This window comes from Cupressus sempervirens, chromosome 9 (genome assembly GCF_028749045.1).
Source record: "Cupressus sempervirens isolate cs-2001-9-10 chromosome 9, ASM2874904v1, whole genome shotgun sequence".
Lineage (NCBI taxonomy): Eukaryota > Viridiplantae > Streptophyta > Pinopsida > Cupressales > Cupressaceae > Cupressus > Cupressus sempervirens.
In genome coordinates, this window is record NC_143126.1 from 393,452,698 (window position 1) to 393,473,146 (window position 20,449).

Below are 20,449 nucleotides of genomic sequence, written 5' to 3' on the forward strand. Positions count from 1 at the left end.
TATGTGACTACTGCACACTAGGGTTGAAATGTACCATTTTTATAATTACATTATGTACTGCATTACCCACAAGTATACATACCCAAGCTAGGGATTGTTTATCACAAATTCTTAGCACATACCCTATGTATCCTGACACTATAAATTCTTGTGGCACTTAACTTTTGTGTAGAAGCGTTGTTTATGTGTGGAGTGTGTGATTTTCATATTTTCCAAATTTTGCGAAAAAGGTCAATCTGCAAAAATTTATATGCATTTTGGAAATTTTACCGATTTCAAAATTTTAATATAGCTTTCTAAGAGCCATTCCTATATAATAGTTTCAGATTTCATAACACAAAAGGTATATGTGAGTTTGAAGATTGTTGAGAGACATATGTTTAGAGACTGGATTTTTTCATGTAGCTGCTACTCACAAATTGATGTAATGAAAATCTAGCTCAAGTATCACTACTCTAGGTCAAGGTAGACAGTAGGGTAGGTATGCAACACCTAAAAGATCTTTGATTTTCATAAAGATATCTTATTCCAATATATCACTCCTTTAGAAGGTAGTCTTTAAGCCAAAATGAAATTCCCAATGTTGCATACGAAGTCATCATCAATTAGAAACTATGGATTTGCCTAAAATATTCTTTCTAATTAAATTTACATGCAAAAGCAATTTGATGTACTCTATTATGTGAAGCATAACTTTGATGTTTCTTTTGACCTTTCAAATGTTGTTTTACAAACACCTTTCATTGAATGTCACATTCACATTAAATGTCAAATCAAAGCTTGATCCTTTAGATTCCATAGAGCATAGATAGAAGACCATGCAAGTATTTGTAGAGTTGTTGAGTACTTGTGGTTCTTTTAGTTTGGTTAGTTCTCCTATTTAACTTGAAAATCTTTATAAATGAGTTTCAAAGGAAAAATCTCTTGATTTTAATTTCAAGTGCTATGCAATTATGAGGTTAAAATATCTATGAATATTGGTTATCTTGCAAACATCAATTAAAAGAATTTTAGAAAGGTGACATCAATGTAAGTATCTTCCTTTTCAACTTTCTTAAATCTATAAATTAAATGTTTTACTAATTTCTAAATGTTTTATGTTAAATAGGCTTTTGTGCACCTGAGAGAGTTAATCATTTCAAGGTGCGGAAAATTCTAGAGATTTCCAATTCAATAAGATGTCTTAATGTGTTGAAAAAGATAGTAATCATACAAGGCCTCAATTTAGTGAGCATTCCAAAAGAATTTGGCCATCTTCAATCCTTTAGATAATCATTTAGATAATTAGTGTATAAGTTATTCATTTCCATTTATGCTCCACATATAGGTATATTACATCTTTAAAATAGATTAGGTAGAAAACTTTTTTAACATATAGCAGGTATTATCTCTATTGTATTATGTGAATGATGTGAGATACCTATTGGAGCATACAACATTAACAATATAGAACTCTTTCATCAACATCATATGTAGAATTAATGCTTGAGTTGCACAATTTATAGTATCATGGAGGAACCAACTTTGGTTGTATAGCAAGAGGCCCCTTTATTACTACAAGCTATGACTATGATGCTCTGATCAATGAATATGATATGCTATTTCTTCTAGATAAGTGTAAAAGATTATTGTCCAATTTTTTTAATGGGGATGTTCTTTATTGTTATATATCTTAATAGTTCTTTGCATAACTAGAGATGCTAGAATTCAAGACAGTGTTGTAGAAAGGAGTGATGAACACTTTGAATTGTATCTAGGTAAAAATGATAGTATTTATAGAGAAAATTTTGTTGTAACAAGTCTCATAGAAATTAAATGCAATTTGTTTTAAGACAAGTGGATTCATGATGCTTCATATCAACTTTATAATGCTATAGATTATCCATACATTAGTACCCAAATAAATTTCAAACCAAATGGGACACCAAATTTAGATTATGAGAAATGGAGATGGCAGCAAAATGGTTGTACCATTCCTAGGTAAAATTTACATAATTGGTTTTATTGTGATGTGGAGCCTAATCAGGCTTGGGCAGATTGAAGAAAAGTTTATATGGCTTGAAGCAAGCATGTCGAAAATGGTATCTAAAATTTGATAGTTTATGCATGAGCATTGATATAGTTGGTATCATTTAGATTATTGCGTTTACTTTAAGAGGTTGGATGATGATAGCTACATTATTTTATGTTTATATGTTGATGATATGCTTGTAGCTGGGTCTAAAATGAATCACATTAAGGGGCTGAAATGCTAGTTAGCACATGCATTTTCTATGAAGGATTTGGGAGTTACAAAACAAATCCTTGGTATGAATATTTGTAGAGATAGGAAAAATAGGAAATTGACTTTATCTCAATTTGATTATATTCAGAAGGTGTTACAACATTTCTCTATGGAGAATGCTAAAGTTGTTAGCACACCTGTACCTAGTCATTTGAAGGTGACTAAGGAGATGTATCCCAAGACACAAGAAGAGGAGGACAAGATGTCCAAGGTACCTTATACTTTAGTTGTATGAAGCTTGATGTATGCTATGATATGTACAAGGCCAAATATTGCACTTGCAGTGGGAGTTGTTAGTAGGTACATGAGTCATCCAAGAATTGAGCATTGGAATGCAATTAAATAAATTCTTAGATATTTAAAAGGAACATCTAGTAAGTTTTTACACTTTTGGGACTCTACTACTTATTTACAGGGATATGTTGACACAAATTTGGTAGGAGATATTAATACCAGGAGGAGTATTATAGGTTATATATTTACTATTGGTGGGATAGCAATGAGTTGGGTTTCTCATTTGCAAAAGGTTTGTAGTCTTTTTTCAATTTGGACTCCTCTTGATGGGAAACTTCTACTTAGTTTCTTCTTATATATATATTTTGAATGTAGTTCTCATGAATCCATTTTATTTTCAATAGTTTAGGCCAACTTCATAAAGATGAACTTTTGATCAATGATAAGTAAATGAGTTCTCTCTTAATTTGATATATGATAGATAGATTTCTTTTTGACACTTTTTTTGACAAGAGTTTATGGAGTATAATATAAAATTTTGATGGATAAAATTAGTTTAAAAAATCTAATTTAGAATCTTTTCAATGAATCTTCTAAAATAATGAACTCTTTTTTATTAATTATATATAGGTAATATCAAAAAATAATAGATCGCACATAAGAGAAAACAAGACACCAAGATTGAATGCTATTCACCCAATCCCTGGGCTACATCCACCAACAACAAGTCCAATATTATTATTATCTAGTGATTAAAAATTGAGTACAATCCATAATCTCTTATAGCTCAATACCATTGCCAAAACCATTCTTCACATCACACATTGTGAAAATCCCTAACCCTAAGCCCTTTTTATATAAGCATTTTTCCGCTTACAAAATTAGAGCTAGAATAATAGAAAAATAGTAGCCAACAACTTTTACAATATAAGAGCATTTTTGGCTTCAAAGGTACTTCCCCCAAAAAACCCTGTGGGGGCATTGCCCCTCAAAGACACCCTATACTGCAATAGGGAGTGCACTTGGGGCACTACCCCTTGACCCCATCTTGGGGACACTACCCCCAAAGCCCCATAGAAATAATTTGGAGGGAAACTTTACCAAATAAACCTCTAAGTCTGATTAGGCTCCACATCACACCAATATCCCACTTGGAAACTAATCAGGCTCCACAACAATAGCCTCCCACTTGGAGACTAATCATAGCACTACTAAACCTGTAGCTCCCACTAGAATATCAAACCACCCTAAACTCTACTATTCTTTTACGTTTGTTTAGTCAAGAAGACTAACCAAAGCTAAAGAGGAGTTCATTTTCTCCCTTGTCACTACCTTTGTAAACATATTTGCTAGATTGTCATTTGTATGTATCTTCTCCAACTTTAATTGTCCATCATCCAAAATTAATCAAATGAAATGGTACCACAACTATATGTGTTTTTCCTTTAAATGTAGAGTTGAATTCCTTGCAAGATGAATGGAACTCTGACTATCTATAAAAAAAAATTATCTTTCTAAGGGTGTTCAAATTCTTCCAAGAAGAACTAAAGCCATATCATCTCCTTGGATGTCTCTATAGTAGTAGCATACTCTACCTCTGTAGTGAATAAATTATTAACCTTTTGTAACCTAGAAACCCATCTCGCAGTTGCCCCACTAATAGTAAATACATAAATTATAGTACTCCACCTACTATCAATATCCCTTGCCAAATCTAAGTCAACATAGCCCTATAAATTAGTAGTAGAGAACCCAAAGTGTAAACACTTAATAGATGTTCCTCTCATATATTTGAGAACTCATTTTATTGCATTCTAATGCTTAATTCTAGGATGACTCATATACCTGCTAACAATTCCCACTGCATGTGCAATATTTGGCCTTGTACATACCATAGCATACATAAAGCTTCCTACAATGGAAGCAGAAGGTACCTTGGACATCTTATCATCCTCTTCTTATGTCTTTGGACACATCTCCTTAGTCAACTTCAAATGACCAGGTAAAGATGTGTTGACAACTTTAGCATTCTCCATAGAGAAATGTTGCAGCACCTTCTCAATATAATTAGCTTGAGATAATGTCAATTTCCTATTCTTCCTATTTGTTGCCCCCAAATCCTTCATAGCAAATGCCTGTGCTAACTAGCACTTCGGCCCCTTAATATGATCCATGTTAGACCTAGCTACAAGCATATCATTAACATATAAACATAAAAATAATGTAGTTGTCATTATCAAACCTCTTAAAATAAACACAATGATCTAAATTACACCTACTATATCCATTCTCATGCATAAACCTATCAAATTTTAGATACCATTGCTGAGGTGCTTGCTTCAAGCTACACACTCAATTCTCCTTACCTTTGACCTCAAATCCTTATGGCTATGCCATATATATCTCTTCATCCAAATCACCATGAAGGAAGGTTTTTTTAACATCAAGCTGCTCCAAATGTAAATTTTCAGTAGCCACAATACTTAAAATAGTGTGAATAGAAGTCATTTTAACAATAGGAGAAAATATGTCATTAAATTCAATGCCCTTTTCTATGAAAATCCTTTTACAACTAACCTGGCTTTAAATAATTTCTTACGTCCATCCTCTTCTTTCAATCTATAAACCCATTTATTCTGTAAAACCTTTTTACCTATAGATAGCTTGCATAAATTCCATGTCTTATTTTTCATCAAACAATCCATTTCTTCTTTCATTACAAACTGCCACTTAATATTTGTATCCACCTACACAACTTCATCATAACATTCAGGTTCATGAGCATTAACAAGTAAAATAGAATACAAAGAAGGAGAAAATCTTGTTGGAGATCTAATTATCCTTGTTGACCATCTAACATTCGTTGGGATGTGTGGTATGTTTTGTTGCTATTGTTATAGATCAACAATTAGCTTTTGGAGTATCATCCAGCACTACATAAATATTTTCTTTCTTCTCATGTTGCTGCAACAGATATTTATACAACAATTTCTCATTGAATATGACATCCCTACTTCTTACAATTTTATGATTTTCAAAATCCCAAAGCCTATAACAAAATTCATTAATGTCATATCCAACAAATACACATTTCTTTGAGTTAGCTTCGAACTTTGTTCTATTTTCAGAATCAACATGTGCAAATGCTTTACAACCAAAGGTTCTAAGAAAAGAATAACTCGCCTTCTTACTAGTCCATGCTTCCTCTAGAATACCACAATCCAAAGGAGTAGAGGGACCTCTATTAATCAAATATTAAACAACATTGATAGCCTCTTCCCACATGTTTAAGGGCAATCCAGCATGCAACCTCATGCTTCTTGCATGCTCCATTATAGTCTCGTTCATGCATTTAGCCACTCCATTTTCCTATGGAGTCCTTGGAATAGTTTTCTATCTATGAATACCATTAGTGGAGCAATAATCTTCAAATTCATGACTACAATACTTACCACCATTATCAAATCTAAGACATTTTAATTTCTTTCCAGTCTCATTTTCAACCAAGCATTCCCATTTCTTAAAATTTTGAAATATATCAAATTTTTGTCTAAGGAAATAAACCCATAATTTTCTACTTACATCATTAATAAATGTAACATAATAATGAGATCCACCAAGGGAAGTTACCTAAGCTAGTCCCCATACATTTGTATGCACAAGCTCTAATTTTTCACTTTTATTTTCCTTCCCAGCCTTCACAAAACTCACTCTCTTTTGTTTTCCGTTGCACATTTTAGACATGGTAAAAATTTCTTTGAATGAAGTAATTTCATACCTTTCTCACTCATGTGCCCAAGTCTATTATGCCATAGCACTATATCAAAATCTACAATAGCTATTTGTTCTCCCTACTCAACTATAGCAATTGTTCCTAGACATTCATTTTTCTCTAAAACAATTAAAGTAGAAGGAACAATATGACCTGTACAAAGATATAACGTGCCTACTTTCACATCTTTTGCTACTACAAGGGAATATTTTAAAACCTTCCAACTTTTATCGTTAAAAATAACTACACAACCCTCATCACTGAGTTGCCCTGCTGAAATTAAATTCCTACTTAGCCTTGGAACATGTCTTACCTCATGTAGTAGCCAATGATTCTCATTCTTCAACTTAATCTTAATTTTTCCCTTTCTAACATTCTAATAGGATTCATTATCTCCCAAATAAACAAGCACAAAATCCCCTTAGACATAATCAATGAAATAGCCTCTATGAGGTGTAGCATGAAATGAAGCACCAGAATCTAAAACCCATGAATCATCAATACTTTCTAAAAATAGAAGCAAAGCATCCTCTTCAAACTTGTTACTTACCATGTTTGCCTCCTTGTTCTCTTATGTTTTATCTCCTTCATTATTTTTTCGAGTCCATCAATCTTTCTTCTTATTCCCTATTTTACCATAGTACCAGCAATCTCTCAGTCCTTTGGATAGGGATCTATTCCCCTTTGACTTTCCTCTTGATTTCCCACAATTTTTGGAATTATTTCCTCTCTCAGTCATTTTGCCTCTACTTTTTGTGTTGAAAGCACTTCCTGATATAGATCCACCTAAGGTTTTTCTATGAGTTTCCTCAATCAAAATAACACTGATCACATCATCATATTTTAGGGTATTAGATCCAGAAATAGAATTACTCACAACCATTACCAAGCCATTTCAGATTTTAGGAAAAGAACAAAAAACAAGAGAGCCCTAATTTCTTCATCAAAATTAATACCCATAGAAGCTAACTAACTAGTAATAGTATTAAACTCATTTAAATGATCTTCATTAGATCTACGTTCTGCCATCTTCATATTAATTAAATGCTTCATGAGAAATACCTTGTTTGAAGTGAAGGGATTTTCATACAATTTCACTAGGGTTTCCATCAACTCTTCTATCATCTTTGCTTTTGTAATATTAAATGCCACCGATGGTGCCAAGCATAATCAAATTCTTCCAAGTGCCTTTCCAGCTAAAAGATCTCAGTCATCATTTGTCATAGTTCCTTGATTCTTGGTTATTCCTTCCAATGGCTTCCATAAATCTTTTTGGTAAAGATAGTCTTCCATTTACATCTACCATAATTGAAATTTTTGCCCATTAAACTTGTCAACCCTCGGCTTATCCTCATTTGCCATCACTCCACTCAACCATGAGACCTTCCTGTAGAGGATCGCTAAAAAAAAAAGAAAATAACAATGGTCTAGATTTAAAAAAATGGCGACAATTTGGCTAAAAAAAATGATGATTGTCTGGCTCTGATACCACTTTTTAGGATTTACCTCAAACAGAAATAATAGTTACATGTAAATATAATTAATAAATAGGACTCCTCTCGATGGGAAACTTCTACTTAGTTTCTTGTCATCTATCTATTTTCAATGTAGTTCTCATGAATCAATTTTATTTTCAATAGTTTAGGCCAATTTCATAAAGATGAACTTTTGATCAATATAAGTAAATGAGTTCTCTCTTAATTTGATGTATGATAGGTAGATTTTATTTTTGACACTTTTTTTGACAAGAGATCATGGAGTATAATATAAAATTTTGATGGATAAAATTAGTTTACAAAATCTAATTTAGAATCTTGTCAATGAATCTTCTAAAATAATGAACTCTTTTTTGTTTGAGATATTCTTAATGGATAGCTTTTCTTTAGTTTCTTGCTAATGATAAATAACTTAAAGTAGTATATCTATTTAAATGTGGTTATCATAAATCTAGCTTAGGCCAATTTATTAAAGGCTTCTCTTCTAATCAATGACAAGTAAATGGTTTTTCTAATAAATAAATTTTCATATTGACAATTTTGTTCTAACACCAATGTTGATAAATAAAATCAGTATACAAAATCTAATTCAAATTGTTTACAACAAGTCTTCCAAAATAATGAACTCTATCATAAATATATAAAACTTTGAAAAAAATCCATTTAGCTAAGATGAACAATCCATTTTCATTGATCTTTGTATATCCAAGGTCCATTTACCTAAAAATTGATCCAACCAACCTTAAGAGAGATCTACAATGTAGAACCCAAACATTGGTAGTGCACCAAGAAATATCGATCAAAATATGTCAATTTAAGAACATCTATAACTATTAGTTGTAGATATTAGATTTAAAATCTTGTATCAGGTTCAATAGTAAGGATATGTTAGAGAAGTTGAGAGGAAAGAGATTGATGTTTGTTGGGGACTCAATAAGCAGAGGTCAATTTAATTCCATGGTCTATCTACTTTGGGTAGGAATTCCAAGCAATAGGAAATCTTCGATTAATAAGAGTCCTCTTACAACATTAAAAGCTCTGGTAAGTTGTACAATGTATTCACTTCAATCTTTTTTCTTTTTTTTTGCAATGGTGTATCCATGTTATAAACATTCGATTGGTTGTTTGTAGGATTATAATGCTTCAATTGAACTATTCTAGGCTTTGTTGACCATTTTTCCCATGCCCCCCTATTTTCCAAATATTGCCAATCTCATGAAAACTAGGGTAGTAGCCATGCCTAGGTCCATTATCTTATTCATTAATTTCCATGTAGACCAATAGGGATACAACAAAATCTTGACATTTCCTTCTATCCCAAAGCCTTATAACTTTCATATCGAAGGAGGATTTTCAAGTTGTGATGATGTGATTATCATTTTTTACTTAGGCGTAGGTAGTTAGCACTTAACTATCTGATGGGTTGCAATGATGCAAAATGGTCAAGTACTTCATAGTTGGCATGGATTTGCAACTTGAAAGGCTAACTATTAGATTTTAGTGGTGACTATATGATTAGACATTGGTCACATGATCATAGGCAGTTTCAAGCTGTGACTATGCAAAGATTGACTCTAGGAGTCTAATTTACATTGTTCTCACAAGGTTGTAAAGGGTCAAATCTAATCTAAAATTAAGTTAGCAACATTGGAATTTCCTTGATCGCTCATTCGTAGGGTTAACTTTTGGGTTAACAACTTAAGTGGAAACATTGCGATCTTCACCTTTTCACATAGTTGTAGGAGGTTAGGCTTAACATAGAGTTAGGGTCATTATGTGGTGATCCTCTTGTTTGCAACATCATAGGGAGTTGAGTGCAAACTTGAGTTAAGGTTGTGACTGGGTAATGGTAGTCAATTCTAATGGCTTCACAGCTTTGCATGTAAAATAAATGTTAAGGCCCTAACAGTGGTGATATTGTAAAGGGTCAATTTCATGTTGATCGCATGATTGAGTAATTCCCCTTAACTACAATATCTTATGTTCTAACCTAGTAAATAGGATTTTTTTTCCTTTGTTGTCGAGTCTTGGCAATTAAGTGCCCAGATGCTTTTTGTATTATTATTGAGTGAAGTTGTCAGCATGGCCTTAGTCACAAAGTCACCTAAGTGGAAAGGATGCTTCAAAGTGTTATGTTTACATGGTCGGGGCCTTAAAGACTAAAGGGTTTTAGATAGCCACAACTAGGCAAAAGTGATCAAGAACACCTAACACAATTCTTATTTGCCTAGTTGTTGGTTTTAAATGCTAAGGCATAGATCAATTGTGAAGTGGTGATCATAGTAGTCATTAGGTCTCTATGGTTAAAGGAATAAAGTAAAAACAAACTATGGAGCAATGATCAGGCATAGATAGGGGTAGTCACAATTTCATAGGGCCATGCGGTTAAAGAGGATTTCAAGTTGTGAAACCGTGAACAAGTAGAGGCAGTTAATGGGTTAGCATATGATGGAAACTAGATTTGATGGTAGAATGTTGAAAGATTATTGGGTCATGTAGTGAGGTTGATTATTCAAATCCTAACACAACTTACTTTGCATTGTTACAGACACTAAAACAAGCATCTCTTTAATGGAAAACAAGTCCTTGATTACTTATAGCCACTTTTTGGGTGTTCTCCATGCTTGTTCAATATAGTTCCTTTCCTTCACCGCTATGTCTATCCATCTACCTAGTCTGATTGGTAATGGCCACTATTTCTATCTTCTCAAGGCTTGAAAAGATTAGATTTCCTACATCTATATGTGTGCCCTGATCAAATCTTCCTTGGTTTAGCAATGATTGTTCTCTAAAAAATTTAATAGCAGTAGTTAAATTTTGGCTTCCAGTGGAAGTTTTCTCAATTATGCTTGAACTATAAAAGCAAGTTTTGTAACCTTTCCAAGGGTCGATCTTTTCTCTGATTCTATAGCAGTAGTATTATATGCTCCACTACTCTAATTTCATTTTGCCTATGAATGAATATCTTCTTTGTTGTACCTTATTCTCCCATTAATATAAGTGCAAAACCTTCTTTCTTTTGTTAATGAATTGCCTCTATTATTCCATCTACATGACTATATCTATTTGGCCTTGAATGATATAAAGTGAAGTTCCTTCCTTATAGCATTTCATTGGTTCCTAATCTACATGTAATTGTTGAATTAATGCAAAGGTTGAATAAGTTTATTTTGAGATTATATTGGTGAATAGTGCATTGCTAGGCAAAGATAATACTAAACAGGCTATTTTGGTGTATCATACCCTTTAGATTAGATTAGGTAGTTTGATTTTCATGCATCTCCTTCTCCCTTTTCCTCTCAAGAGTAGTTAGGTGCACCCTGATAGTAAGGAAGTCTCCCTTCTCTGGAGACTCAATCTCTAATTGTAAAGTCCCACACTTTTAAGATTGTTTCCATGTTACACGAGGTTGTCTTTAGGTAAAAACTTTAGGTGAGGATACAAACTTTCATGTCAACAATTTTTGGCATGCTTGGTGGGATAGATATTGAAGCATTTCTTAAGTCTACTAGTTCACTGGTGTCAAAGAAAAGAACTTCAAGATATGTTGAGAAAATAGTGCTACTCTTAGAATTTTAGCCTTTAGGAGGCTCACATTCAAGTACTTGGCAACTCCATCTCCATATCTTGGTTTCTAGACCAAAGTTGTTGTGATTCATACCCAAAGATCAAATAAGGAAATCTTCTAGAGGTACTTTTCAATATACTAAACTTTCATTTTCAAATCCTAGAAGATAGATAAATAGATGATCTCTATCACCATTTAGGAGTTCAATAGTGACACATACACCTGTAAGATCTCTTTCTACTCCTCATGTTGATAGGTCACAACATAGGGTACCATCTTTTCATCTGAATAGATCATTATTTCATATGGCTTTCCCTAGTGTGCATGCTTTTTCCACCTTCAATGGTAGGAGCCCTCTTGTTTTAGCTCAAAGACATGATATCCCAGGAGCTGCCCTTAAAAGTCTACCAGATTTTACTGGTCAAACCTCCATTTCTCCCTTAGAGAATATTTAAGAAATCTCAAATATCTATAATATCCATGGTATTACAAAAGATGATATTGTTGTCAAACTTTTAGCTAAATCTCTAAAGGGGAAAGCCTTATAATGGTATAGTGGATTACCACATAATTCAACTACTAACTGGGATGAGTTAGGTGAAAGGTTGTGCAAGCATTTTAAAGTTAAGAGTGATCACCTCTCACTTTTAGAACAACTAACTACTATTAAGAGAGCACCCCATGAATATATGACTGATTTTAACTATAGATTTTAGAAAACATGGGATAGAATACATGTTGCAGTAAAACCCCCCTCTGGTAATGCTTTCTTATATTACCTCAAAGCCTTTAATAGTGAAATTGGTACCAATTTGCAGACCATTGGAGGGGACACCTTGCCAGCTACTTATGAAATTGCCATAAAGGTAGAAAATGTATTGATCCAAGGAAGGAAATTGGCTCCAAGACCTCCAATGCCTCTATCCCTAAATATGCCTAATCATCAACCTATAGTAGCCCCTATTCCTACCACATCTACATGCCAACCTCTAGCCATAACCTCAATAGCCTCTACATCCTCAAATGAGATGGGAAAATTGAAGAGCATGATGTAGATTTTAATCCAAAGTATGAAGGGGAAGCAATTGTTAATCCAGACCCTTGGAAATGAGGTGACAACCCTCAAAGGACAAAAATCCCAAATTGTTAGCTCCCCTCAGCCTTGCAATTAAAATTTAAAGTCAAATAGGCCAACACATCAAGGGTAGGCTCCATGGACCCAAAATAAATCTTTCAATGGCATGCCCTATGCAACCCAAAATTAGTCACGAGCAATTATTCATCAAAATAACCTCACTCAGGAACAACAAGGATACATGTATGATTATCAATCCAATGATCAAGTTCTATTTTCTTAGGCCTTGATTATATAAGAGGAACCAACAACTTTAGGACAATAGTATGATATAAATTAGTCCAATGTTGGATATCAAGCTCAAATGCAAGGTGGTGCTTCTTATGTTATTTTGGTAAGGAGGATTTTGGTGGTAGAGGTTAGAAGGACAATAGTATTGTAGCTATGCATGCCATGGGTTCAGGGATAGAAAATAGGGCATCTGCCTCAGCTCAAAATCAAAGTAAAGGACAAAGTTGCAAGAAGGAGGAGGAGTCTAAGACTACTCCTATATCAATGAAGGGTGGATCTTCAAATTCAACCATCCATGCACAAACCTACAAGGAAGAAAGACAAAGTAAGAAAATGAAGCCTCCTCCCTTTTATATCTCTTTAATCATAGGAGATAAAATAATCTATAATTGCATGAGAGAATTTGGTGCTAGTACCTCAGTCATGCCTAAGAGGATTTTTGATCAACTAGGAATAAAATATAAGCCTATGACTAATGGGATTACTCAATTTGATGACAGTTCTTGTAGAATAGTAGAGTATTTAGAGATTTAGAAGTGACCCTTCATGCATGTCCTAGCTACACTATTTTGTACGACTTAACTGTTATAGATCTCCCTACACACTTTGTCATTTTCTTATCTAGAGATTTCACTACTAAGATTAGTGGTGGGTGTATTGCTACTACTTGGTCACAAATGTTCTTCAAAACTAGAAATGGCACAAAGACCTTCATAATGGCAGAGTCATTTATATTAATCATATTGAGCCTTACATGGTTGGTCCTGCAGACATGAATTGTACTCTCTTTGATAGGGAGGAAAACTACTTGGATCCATTCAAGAATATGAATGAACCTAAACCAAGAATCTATGTTATCCATGAACAAGACATTGTCATTCCAAATTTGATCCAAGGTATGAAGGAGCAATGGGGGAAAAATATTTCATTAGTGCATGAAAAGGATGAGATAGAAAATGCCCCTTTCAAACTCCCTACCTTCACTGCTAAGAATGAGGAGGTCCTACCTAGGTTGACATTAGCTTAACATTTTGAGCAGCAAGAACAAATAAAATAGTTGGAAGGAATATGTTTCTCTCAAGAGGCTACTGACAATTTTTTGGTCTTCAAAGACATAAAGGATGATTTAATTCATCAAAGTGAGAGATATGAATGTAAAGATGAGCCACCTCTTGTGTGATATTCTAGTGAACTATGGTATTGCAATTAGCCACATAATGGTAGAAGGATGATGCTTGAACATATCAAGCATTCCAAAGTAGAAAAAAAGGGGAGCTACTTCAATAAGTCAATCAATGGCTTTGTTTGACTTTTATTTCCTCTATAAATTTCTATATATATTAGAGTAGGTGTTTTCTCAAATTTTCCTTATTTTCAATAAGTGCACAAGAACAATCTATTTCTCTAAAGATAGTTGAGTTTTTGAAGTTTTTTGCAATTATAGAAGAGGCAGAGTTTGGTGGCTTCAAACAGTGTAAAGGTTTCATTTTTTGTGACTCCAGCCCAATGGATTTCTCAAAGGTCAGTGGTCCATGCTTAGCAGGCAAGCATCCCCTCTAAGTTTCCATAAATTTTAACCATTTTTCCCCCCCTTGTTTTCCAATTATTGTTAATCTCATGAAACCAGGGGGTAGCCATGTGTCTAGGTCTATTATCTTACTCATTAATTGTCATGTAGACCAATAGGGATACAACAAAATCTTGACTTATCCTTTTATCCCTAAACCTTATAACTTTGTATCAAAGGAGGATTTTCAAGCTACAATGATGTGATTATTCCTTTTTGCTCGATCATAGACAGTTAGCACTTAATCATATAATGGGTTGTGATGGTACAAAATGTTCAAGTTCATGGTTACCATGGCTTTGCAACTTGAAAGGCTAACTATTACATTTTAGTGGTGACCATGTGATTAGCCATTGGTCACATGATCATAGGTAGCTTTGAGCTCAATCAATTTCAAGCTACAACCATGCAAAGATTAACTCTAGCAGTCTAATTTACATGTTCTCACAAGGTCATAAAGGGTCAAGTCTAATCTAGAGTTAAGTTGGCAATGATGTGATTGCCTTGATCACTCATTTATAGGGTTAACCTCTAGGTTAACAACTTAAGTGGTGACGTTGTGATCTTCCTTTTTTGCACAGTCATAGGAGGTTAGGCTTAACTTAGAGTCAGGGTTGCAAAGTGGCAATCCTCTTTTTCATAGTATTGTAGGGAGTTGAATGCAAACCTAAGTTAAGGTTGCAATTAGGAAATGGTAGTCAATTTTGATGGCTTCATAGTTTCATAGGTAAAATAAATTTTAATGCCCTAAATGCAGTAATATTGAGAAGGGTCAATTTCATTCTGATCGTGTAGTCAAGTCATTCCTCTTGATTATAACATTTTATGTTGCAACCTAGCAAAGAGGCTATTTTTTATTTTGTTTTTTGAGTCATGACAGTTAAGTGCCCAAATGCATTTTGTATTGTGACTAAGCAAAGCTGTCAGCATGGCCTTAGTTGCATAGTCCCCTAAGTGGAAAGGATGCTTCAAAGTGTTGTGTTCACAAAGTTAGGGCTTTAAAGACTAAAAGGTTTGAGACAGACATGACTGGGCAAAAGTGATTAGGAAAACCTAACATAAAGCTAGTTTGCCTAGTCACTAGTTTTAAATGCCAAGGCATAGATCAACTATGAAGAAATGATCATAATACTCATTAGGTCACTATGGTTGAAGCAATGATTAGGCATACATAGGGGTAGTCATGATTTTGCAAGGCCATGCGGTTAAAGAGGACTTGAAGTTGCATAACTTTGAACAAGTAGAGGTAGTCAATGGGTCAACATATGATGGAAACTAGATTTGATGGCAAAATGATGAAAGATTATTGGGCCATGTGGTGAGGTTGATTATTCAAATGCTAACACAACTTACTTGGCATGGTTGTAGACATGGAAACAAGTAGCTCTTTAATGGCAAATAGGTCCTTAATTTCTTATAGCCACATTTTTGGGTGTTCTCCTTGCTTTTTCAATACAGTTCCTTTCCTCCATCACTTTGTCTATCCATCTACCTAGTAGTCATCATTTTTGTCTTCTCAAGGCTTGCAAAGATCAAATTTCCTATATCTAGATGTGTACCTTGATCAAATCTTCCTTGGTTCAGCAATGATTTTTCTCTAAAAAATTTAATGGTAGTAGTTGAGTTTTGGCTTCCAATGGAATTTTTCTTAGTTATGCTTGAACTATCAAAGCAAGTTTTGTAACCTTTCCAAGGGTCAGTCTTTTCTCTGATTCTATAGCAGTAGTATTCTATGCTATGTTACTATAATTCCCCTTTTTCCTGTGAATGAATATAATTCTCAATTGTATCTCCTTCTTCCATTAATATATCATGCAACATATTTTTCCTTTTATTGATTTATTTCTTTCATTCTTGTTGATTCAAAGCTAAAATAGGATCTTTGTATCTGATGATTAATTGATGAATTGTGCTTCCTTAGGCAGGGATAAGATTGAACAATACTATTTGGTGTATCACCCCTCTTCAATTAGAATAAGTAGTTTGGTTTCATGCATTCCTTCTCCCTTCTCTCCTCAAGAAATAGTTAGGTGCACCTTGATATTAAGGAAGTGACCTTCTCCAGAGACTCAATCTCTATTTTCAAAGTCCCACACTTTTGAGATTGTTTCCATGTTATACAAGGTTTCCTTTAGGTAAAAACTTTAGGAAAGGGTGCAAAATTTTGTGTCAATAGGCTCCCAATGAATAGGGGACAAAGATTCTTCACTTGAATTCTATACAAACTAATGGAGAGTATTGGAAGGAGGTAGATTTCTTGGTTTTTGTGTCATCACATTGGTGGGATCATAATGGTGGCAATAGTGGAACAACATAAGATTATATGATATATTTTAAATTTTATTAATACTTTGGTTTATGTTCTATGATCTATCATCACAATATTAGTTTGAATATTTCTTAATCAGATTATATGAATCTTTCTATCAATATTTTCATATTCACATTCTACAATCCACCATCAAAATGAAAAAAGAGAAAAGAAAATTTCTAATCTAATTGAAATAGTTTCAAGCTATACGGAAAGGTTTGAATGAATTTTTCATGACAAATAGAGATATGATACAATGTTTAATTATGTATAAACATATGGGACATAGCCATGGAAGGCAGTACAACGTACAAAAGTATAGACCAAATGGTTGCTTATAAAAAAGAAACCAATGGTGTTTTTTTAGCACCATGGGACCTTGCCATTCAAGGTTAGTCATCTTATATGGTATTTATTTCTAATTTTACTCAAAAAATTTTAATTTTTTATTATCATGCACTATAGTAAATCACACTACATTATTTAGAGTTATTATTTATTCATGATAAAATTTCTATCATAATTTGATTGCATGAAACTTATTTCCATGAATGTTGTCTATCATACCCCATGATCTATCATTAGAATAAAGAAATTATAATAGTAGGCAAAGAGAAGATCATAAACTATGATTCATTACATTGGTAGAATTAATTCACACAGTCAAGCCCTAAATTTTTTTTCATGATTAATTTCAATCTAAACATGTCCACTTGAACTCCAGTTAACATGATTGGCATGATTTTAATACAGGTGTGAGAAAGATACAAAGCCTTTATAGAGCACATTTGCATACAATTCTCCATTACCATTTTATATGTCAATCCTAAAATAAGTTATGAACAACACAATTTTTCCTCTTGTTTTGTTGGATATAATAGGAATGTCCTAGCTATGCAAGGATGCACATCTCTCTCAATATGGTGGTGGTAGTGGCAATGGAGACTATAGCCATTGGTGTAACCTGGGTGTAGCTGATTTTTGGAATGAACTTTTGTATTCCTATGTAAAATAGAGAAGGTATCAAAGATAGATTTAATTTCATGTGAAAGATAAGGTCTATGAGTTAGACTAGTGATCAATAGTGTAGATGCATCATATTTAGCATATTTATATTCTTTTAATAAAAATAAATTTAAAATATATCAAATTTCAATTTTAGGTAATCATCATTGTACTAAAAACTTTAAAGTCACAAGTATTAGTGTAACATTGTCAAAACAATTGGAGATTAAGTCAATAAGTCAATATGGTCTCCTCACCCATTACAAACTTTCAAAAGGACAATATAGTTGTAGGAGAGGTAGAGGTTTTCATTACCATATAATAACTATGAGAATGAGAAGGTTGAAACAATACAAACAACCAAGAGTTAGGGACCTTAGTTACCACACTATAGAGAACTAAACCTTGAGGTTAGTGATTGCCTCCAATTCATTCATTATTAGCATCACCATATTTGATAAAGGAGTGGTATCCATTGTATCCATATTTAATAAAACTTTAGTTGAACTCTATAAGCAATAATCTAACAAAACTAAATCTGAAGTTGTATGATGAGTTCGATTCAATTTGGAAGATTGTTTGGTTATAGTGGCAGTTGATTGGGTCCTCAATGCATCCATGTAATAATTGACTAGATAAGCATTTTGTGATGAGATATTTAGGTAGATATAATGGGTTATTATGGTTAAGGTAGATACAATGAGTTATTGCAAGTGAAGGACACAATACATTTTGGTATGAGATATTTAAGGAATGATGAATTGATGCTGCAGGGAATTATGGGTTTTGACTAGGCAGGAGATGTAGGTGACAAGAAGAGGACTTCAGGATATTGCTTTAGTTGGGTTTCTGAAGTCACATCTCAGATAAAAAAGAAGCAACTATTGAATTTGAGCTCATAGTTACTATGCTCATAGTGTTAGATTACAACACCTCCAATAGGATGCATATGTGGAACCTAGGTACACTTTAGTAGTGCCTGCAGTAAACAAGAACATGAGTTTTGTTAGTAGTTTCTATTCATGGTTGCCCAAATTCAGTAGTTGCTCTTATGTAGTATTTTTTTCAATTATAGGATTAAAACTCTTTATTTAGTAGATTTTCCATTTTGAGTCTTGATATTTCCTATTTAAGGGTGCACAATCCTAGGATAAAATTAGATCAGGTGTTGATGAAGCCAGTTTTGTGAACTAGATTGGCAAAGTAATAAACTTGTTGATAACTTTGAAGATGTCATGTATGCCTAATACATTAGTCCCATTTTAAAAACTTTTCCTATTCTTAATGTTGGCCTTTCTAGTACATGTTTTTATAGTGAAACATGATCATTTGCAAAGTTTCAAGTTTCAAGTTGACTGATTGCATATAATCGGTATAGGTTTTTGACAATATATGAACTATGTAAATTTCTTTCAACTCAAGAATGTGTTATTTTTGCTTATTGTATTTTACAATTTTTCTTTTATTCTTTAGTGCCCCAAAGATTCTGATGTTAATATCTGAATTCTATTACTCCTCCTCTTACAACTTGTTATATATTTTATTTTGCTTTCATGTAGACTATATTCTATTGACTTATCTAAGTTCAAATTGTCCCTCTTGCAGGCCACTCTTGTAGATTTATTTTTGGCTGACCTCAATGACTTCTCTAACAATGATATGTGACTTAGTGTAAGTATAATTCAACTTTTATAAGTTTTTTTTAGATAAACTAGTAAATACTAAATGCTTTCTTATTTTCTAGACATCGACATGAGGTAATGATTGATTTTTATTTTTTCTATGTAAGCTTGAAATAGTAATAGTGCTTGATATGAATTTTCAAATTTTCTTACTTAAGTTATGTATTGGCAAGACCATGAGAATGATGATGTAGGGAAGGAGGCAAAGAATGTTGATAATGAGATGGAAGACATTGAAACATACTCTATGTACACTTCCCCATGGAAAATTACTAGGCATGGTGGTCATTCCACCAAAGGTTATGGTCCAACTGCAGGCACTTTTTCAGGTTATGGTCCAAGTGTTGCACATTTTGGCCTTAGTGGAGGTTATGATCCAAGTAGTGGTCATTATGGCATTATTGGAGGTTATGGTCTAGTGCTAGTCACTCAGCCCCAACTAGAGGATATGGTCCATGTTCTAGACATTCTACTAGGGGTTATGCTTCTATTTGTAGGGAATCCAGAACATTTACAAGGTTCTAGATGTTGAATGCAATTGAAATGGCTTGGGTTCTTATTTAGACTAATTTTCACATTACCTAAGTTGATGTCAATACAACAAGACTACTAAAATTATTGAAATTTTGCAATATCTTTAGGAATTATATAGTGTATCCATAGGTAGGATGCACTCTTGTATGGTATGATTCCTCTTCTTTTGTAGGTGCCATTTAAAAGTAAAATATTATTGGGATGTTTATGATATTGAAGTTTTTTTAATGTTTACAAAGTCGGTACCATGTCATCTTTGTTTTGTATTTAATTTTTATATTTGCCTATTTCTCCAATTCATGTTCCTGTAAAAGAATTTATTACCCCTTTTCAAAGTGGTGATAAAATGGGTACTTTCTTTTGAAATTTTCATTCTTGGCAGTCTTGGTGTCTTCACTATTCCAAATTTGCAATATGCCATATTTGAGATTGAGGAAAGTGCAATGGCTTGTATGAATCTAATAGTAGATGTCTAATGTCTAACTTGTGGTGTCTATATTGTCTTCCTAAACTGGTCTAAATTAGTTTAATTATGAAAGTTTCAAATTATTTTCACTAAACTTGTTTTTTCAAATGGAAATTGTGAACTCAGGAGAAGCATTAACTTTAGAGTTTCAGCTTATGGATTAC

At 33.3% G+C, this 20,449-nt stretch overlaps 1 pseudogene; it reads left to right on the forward strand.

Moving 5' to 3' along the window:
* The window catches only part of LOC149538919 (uncharacterized), a 107,434-nt pseudogene extending 89,821 nt beyond the window's left edge, over window positions 1-17,613 (forward strand).
* Window positions 17,614-20,449: the final 2,836 nt, after the last annotated feature.